The sequence below is a fragment of the Brassica oleracea genome, chromosome C3 (assembly GCF_000695525.1).
Source record: "Brassica oleracea var. oleracea cultivar TO1000 chromosome C3, BOL, whole genome shotgun sequence".
Classification (NCBI taxonomy): Eukaryota; Viridiplantae; Streptophyta; class Magnoliopsida; order Brassicales; family Brassicaceae; genus Brassica; species Brassica oleracea.
In genome coordinates this window covers 56319453-56326006 of record NC_027750.1, presented here as the reverse complement: position 1 = coordinate 56326006, position 6554 = coordinate 56319453, and the positions used below count along the sequence as shown (strand labels likewise).

Genomic DNA, 6554 nt, shown 5'->3' with positions numbered 1-6554 from the left:
TTCTGCGTGCTTCTATGCCGAGGAAGTAGTGAAGTTCTTCATGATCTTTCACTGAAAATTTGCTAGCTAGCGAGTCTAATGTCTGTCGTATAAGAAGAGTATCATTCCCTGTTATCAGTATGTCATCGACTTAGACAAGTAGATAAACAAGAGATGTACCCTTCTTGAGAATGAAAAGAGATGTGTCCGCGACTAAATTGACGAAGCCAGGCCGAAGAAGATAGGTTTGTAGTTCAACGTACCAGGCGTGTGGCGTCTGCTTGAGGCCATAAATAGCCTTGCATAGTCTGCAGACGTGATTCGGTCGGTCTTTGCCAACGAAGCCTGGAGGGTGGGTCATGTAGAATTCATCTGCCAGTGTGCCCTGAAGAAACGCATTATTCACATCTAACTGGCGAATGGGCCAGTTATAGTTAATGGAAATTCTGAGAACTAACCGAATGGTGGTGGATTTGATTACGGGGCTGAACGTCTCAGTGTAATCAAGACCGGGTCTTTGATTGTAGCCCTCTAAGATGAGTTGGGCTTTGTAGCGATTGACTGTGCGATCCGGATTATACTTTACCGTGAAGATCTAGCAACATCCAACAAGTGTGACATTCGGTGGTGGTGGCAGGAGATCCCAGATTTCCAAGTTATGTGATGAGTTGCACCTCTGTCCATCAGCCAATTGGCCACATTGTATGGAGACGCCGCTGTGACGTTTGCACGGGGGTTCCATGGTAGGAACGGACTGGACTGCATCTGCATCTGACTCCCATTTGACTGAAAGCCTTGGAGTTGAGCACATCTTTTAGCACTGTGGCCTTGGACTCCACATATCTGGCAACGCCCAAGGTACAGTCGCGGTCCTCTGTTCTGTTGAGGTAGCAGAGTCTGCTGCTGCTGCTGCCATGAGTTGTTGTTGTTCATGTGACGATTCTGATTGTTGCGGTAATGATTGTTGTTGTTGCGTTGCTGAACAACATTAACAGTGACCGGTGCTGGAGAGAGGATCGAGTCTGGAGCAGAGAGTAGCTTGGCCTCATGATTAAGAAGCCTCTCATGAAGAACGGTGATGGAAGGCGGCACATCCCTTCCTTCAACTTGATCGACTATAGTTTTATAGTCATCAGGAAGTCCATCGAGTATGAGATCAATCTGATCCTTGTGGGAAACAACTTTTCCCAAGATCGCCAGTTGGTCAAGGCGAGTCGTGATACCTTGAAGGTATACATCAATAGTTTTGGCTTCCTTCTTCCAGCTTTTCGGTTGAGTCTTCAGTTGCTTTATATGCCCTCGACTGGGTTTTGCATAGGTTCAAGCAAGGGTGCTCCAAACTTCGAATGAGCTTGTTGTGCGCGAGACCAACGGCTGCAGAAAAGGAGAGATAGCACCAATGAGGGCGCTATATATGAGGCGATCTTGTCGCTTCCATAAAGTAAAGCTGGGTTCACTGAGATCTGATCATCAGTGGTTAGTGTTGCAGCAAGGACGGCGAGGGAACCGTCAAGATGACCAGAAAGGTCATAGCTATCAAGCAAGGCATGGATTTGCAAGCTCCACATAAAGTAGTTGGTGGAGGTGAGCTTGGTCACATTAGACATGTTGATTGTGAGAATGGTTTGAGAGTTTGCATTAATGTTTTCAGTAACAACAACGGGGAAAGAGGTTTCGGAGCTCATGTTTTGTTTGTGAGAAAGGAGAGAAATTTTTTTTGGTTTGGAACGCAGGCTCTTGATACCATATAAGATTATATTGAATTGATAACTTTACATTACAAAGTATGAGAGTATATATACAGATGACATGCTACGGTATTCTAGTTAATGACAATATATATGTTTACATAAATATACTGATACGAAGGAATAATGAATGATATGATTGATACAATCATATATCGTGATTGATACTTAATACATGATACCTTATTGATCTTCTTCTATCATCATCGATTACTGCAGAATCATCGATTCAGCCCTTTGTGAGTATTTGTGTCGCTCTTATCTATGTTATTTTGCATCTAGTGTTGTTATTTAGATCTAATAAATTCTAATGCAGCTGGCGTTTATTGAAACTTGGATGAATGATGACGATGATGTGCGATCTTCCACATGATTTGGTGGGTGAGAAAATACTCGCCGAATTCCAATAACGTCTCTGAAAGCAATATGATCTACTTGCAATTTTGCAAATCATGGAATGTTTTATCCAAAGACTTTATTGTTGGCAAAGAAACATCAAGGAAGCATGAGTTTCTAGGGTTTATGACAATATGTCATAAGGTTTGTTCCTTGAGATTTGATCTCCAAGAAGTCCGAAATCACAATGATTTGGTTGATCCATCAACGAAGCAAGTAGGTTTACTTGATCAAGTTGAGATAATTGAAATAGTTCACTATGATGGCTTAGTGTTATGTGTCACTAAGTACGACTAAAAGCTCTTTGTGTGGAACCGTTATTTGGGGCAAACAAGGTGGATCGAACCAAGAAAACATTTCTACTGGTCAGACATGTATGGTCTCGGATACAATAAACGTAAGATCCCTAACTATAAAATTTTGTGGCTACATAGTGAAAATAACTATGGCCAAATCAATTGGTCTGAAATCTACAATTGTAGCTCTGATTCATGGAGTGTTCTTGATCTCATTCCCGACTATCAAATACAAACTTATCAAAGAGGCCTGACTTTGAAGGGAGGTACTTACTTTTTTTGCTAGAGTGAGAATAGCAACTGCACCTCATGAAGTGGGAAATGAGTATATGTTAGGGCCAGACATTTTCTTATATCTTTTGATTATACAAAAGAGAAATTTGGACAGCTTCTGCCTCTCCCCTTTATTTTTCATGTCCATGACACTGTGGCTCTATCTTGTGGTAGGGAAGAGAAACTCGCGGTGCGTTATGAGAAGTTTCTATCTAATATATAGGAGATTTGGGTTACAAATAAGATTGAGTCCAATGCGGCGTCGTGCAAATCAGTATACAACACATGGAGCACAAGCTAAAAAATCACGTTTTGAGCGATCGAACGCGTGGAAGGTTTTTCTAAAAAGCACGTTCTAAAAAAATAAGTCAAAGGTTTTTTTTATAAACATGAAGTTTTCTATCTATCGGAGGAAGAAGGTTGATTCTTGGCAAGTCACATGTCTATTGATCGCCAGGCGATCGAACACGTGGTTGTGTGAGTCAATTTTCTTCTGCGATGGGTTTTCTGTTTGGGCTTACGGTCTAAAGTTGTTTGTATAGCCTGGGCTTCTATGTTGGGCCTTTGTTTCATGTTGTGTTTTATGTTATGTTGAGCTCGGCTCAGTTGGGTCTCGTTCCATTAACAAAATTCCAGTGAAAAAAATGAAAGTTGATAAAACTTTACTGGTGATAAAAAAAAAATTGTCAAAAGTTAAACATGATTTAGTTAGTTTTGGGATAAAAATCTAACAATTAATTAGAATAAAATCATGTAGATCTTTTGGTAGAATTTTCTAGAACTAGGATTAAAATATTTGATATATTTTGTACTTTGAAAAATGAAAACTATAAATACCCCATCTCCTTTCTCATTTTAAACCATCCAAGAAAAGAGAAATCTTATATAGTACTAAATTCTCTTTAGTAATAAAATATTTCTTCTTCATATGGAAGTATTTCATCTTCTTAAAATCTTTCATGTTTATAAAATCACTTCTCTTCGAAAACTTTTAAAAAATTTCATCACTAATTAATTTTAAAGATTGTAAGTAGCGGTGTTTCCTTCCAAGTCTCAATGCTCACAACGAGTATCTATGATAATTGAAGTCTAAGAATGATGATTATCTTAGAAGAACATGACGTGAGATAGTCGAAAAAGACTTCACTAAACCGGAGAATGATGGTGGTCTATCTCAAACTCAAAAGATGGTTTGATTGACGTACGTAAGCAAGATAAAAAGACTTCCTACTTCCTGTCTAATCATCGATCAACGATTTAATGAAAACACACTTAGAAGGTTGATGGAGAAAATATGTCCAAAGGAGCATAGGCGAAGCTTTAGACCTCTTAAAAAGTAGGTCTTCAAACTCTAAAAAGAGAATGTAAGAACACTACAAATGAAGGAAGAAGAAACATATATATGTTGTAAAAGTGTAATAAGATATTGTGTCACTACCATATTCTTTTAAAAATAATAACTAATATTATTTTTCAAAAATAATAAGCAAAATATATAACTAAAATCTTACTTAAAATTTATTATAAGCATAAACAATAAAGAAGTTACTGAAAACATATATTCATTTATTTTATTCATATTTTATATAGTTTTAATGTTTATATTGAGAAACATATATATATAAATATATGGTAAAACTAGGTGTTTTCCTACACAGCGTGCAGTAATAAAATTTTTAAATTTAAATTTTATTTGAAAATAAAATTTTATTATTATTTTATATTTTATTATTCTTTCCAATATTTTAATATAACTTTTGATTTAATGAACATAAAACAAAGATAAAATAAAACAATTTTGTTTATTTTAAATTTATATTTAAAATAGATATGTATATATTAAAAATTATAATCTTAGATAAAATTTTATCTATTCTTTTGGATAAAATTGTATAATTATCAAAAGTACAACTAAACAGTATTTCTAAAATTTGTAGATATATAAAACAAAAATTAAAATAAAATAAATATTTTTGTTTTTTAAAATTATATTTCGAATGATATGTATATATTTAAAGTTATATAAAAGAAGCTAATAATATTAAGATTTAAATTTTACTTTGTTAAAAACAAAATTGTAAAAAAACTGAAAAAAAAATTAGTAATAAAATGGTATAGTTATAAAAACGAAATAGATAATATTTCATAATATGTAAAATATTATATATTTTTATCATTATGTTATTTAATGTCATATTTGAATAGATTTACTTTAATGATGATGTATAATTTACCACCATATTCTTAAAATGAAAATTACCAAACAAAAAAAAAACATTAAATGTAATTATCCATGTCACATTTAACCATAAGTCATTTCATCAATTATGGTATGTCATATCATATTGATTTAGTGAAAGAAATTGTAAAAAAGATATTTGTCAAAATCATTTTGCAAATAATATCTAAAAGTTTGTAATAAGATATTGTGTAACTACCTAATTCTTTTATAAATAATAATTAATATTATTTTTCAAAATTTATTACATGGTGTTAAAATTATTGTAACATGATCAGTTTAATATAGATATTTACATTTTGACAAGTGATTTGCTTAGTGGTGTCCACCACAATCTTTCTAACGAATAAATGATGACATATCTTATTAAAAATGATGATATGGATCCTATGTAATCATGACATGGCTTAACATAACTATGACATCAATTTCAATTATAGAAATTCAACTATAAAACAATAAATATATATATGGTAGTTACCATAACTAAAACAAATCAGCAAAATAACTCAAATCTTAGTTTAAAATTTATTATAAACATACACAACAAACAAGTTAATAAATTAATAAATAATTTCATTTATTTTATTAATATTTTATATATTTATGTTTCTATTGATAAATATATATATATATATATATATATATGTATATATATATATATATATGGTAAAATTGTAATAAGATATTGTGTCACTACAATATCTTTTATAAATAATAATTAATTTTATTTTTCAAAATTCATTACATGATGTTAAGATCATTGTAACATGATCAATTTAATATAGATATTTACATTTTGACAAGAATATTTAGTCGTTTAATATTTACATCATATCTAAGAGAAAAATTTATACAAATAGTTAAACTTTTGTGGATAGTTAAATAATTAAAGCTATATTTAAGTTTATTACTCACTGGAGGAGTGTCCGCGTTTTGCGCGGAATATTGTGTTATTGTTGTTAAAAGTATGATTTCTTGGATAATGTAATTAGATGATCACTTTTAATTGTTAAGAACGTTATTTGGTGTTTTTATTGTGTTATTTAGTAGTAATAGTGATATGTTAATATATTTTGTTTTTGTTTTTACAATAATGTGTTTTTTAGTATAGTAGTGAAGCGATCAATAACTGAAATTTGCATTTATGCATTTGTTGATTCTAAGATTAACGGTTTCAGCATCAAAATTATTTTTTATTTTTTTCATATTTTTGAACATTATAACTTTCAAGATGTTTTTGTCTTTTTTCCATATTTTGAAATTGAGCCTTCAACATCTATGTATTTTGTTTACCTTTCTGGTATGCGGTGTTTCTCATCATCACCGAAAAAGACTCACCCCATGCTCTTGTTCTTTATCGCCTTCTTCACCTTGAGATTTCTGGTATTTGTTGTAAATCGGGTTTAGGAGTTCCCAGCTGTGAGGTTATTTCTAGCGTTGTTTTAGGCTGCTTCATTCAATATAGGATTCTCCTCTTCTTCCTTATATTTTAGCTGATATTTTGAACTGCATCTCTTTGGGTTGAGTCAGAGTTTAGTCGTTTTTAAAGTTGTTTTCCTCGTCGTTAGCTTACCATTGATACTCCCTTCTCGTCTTGGTTTTCAAGATATGGTTTTTGGT

General features: G+C 32.4%; 1 pseudogene; it reads left to right on the top strand.

Annotated features, from left to right (window-relative positions):
• Positions 1-2068: 2068 nt before the first annotated feature.
• Positions 2069-2993, top strand: LOC106331002 (annotated as a pseudogene).
• The last annotated feature ends 3561 nt before the right edge of the window (positions 2994-6554 follow it).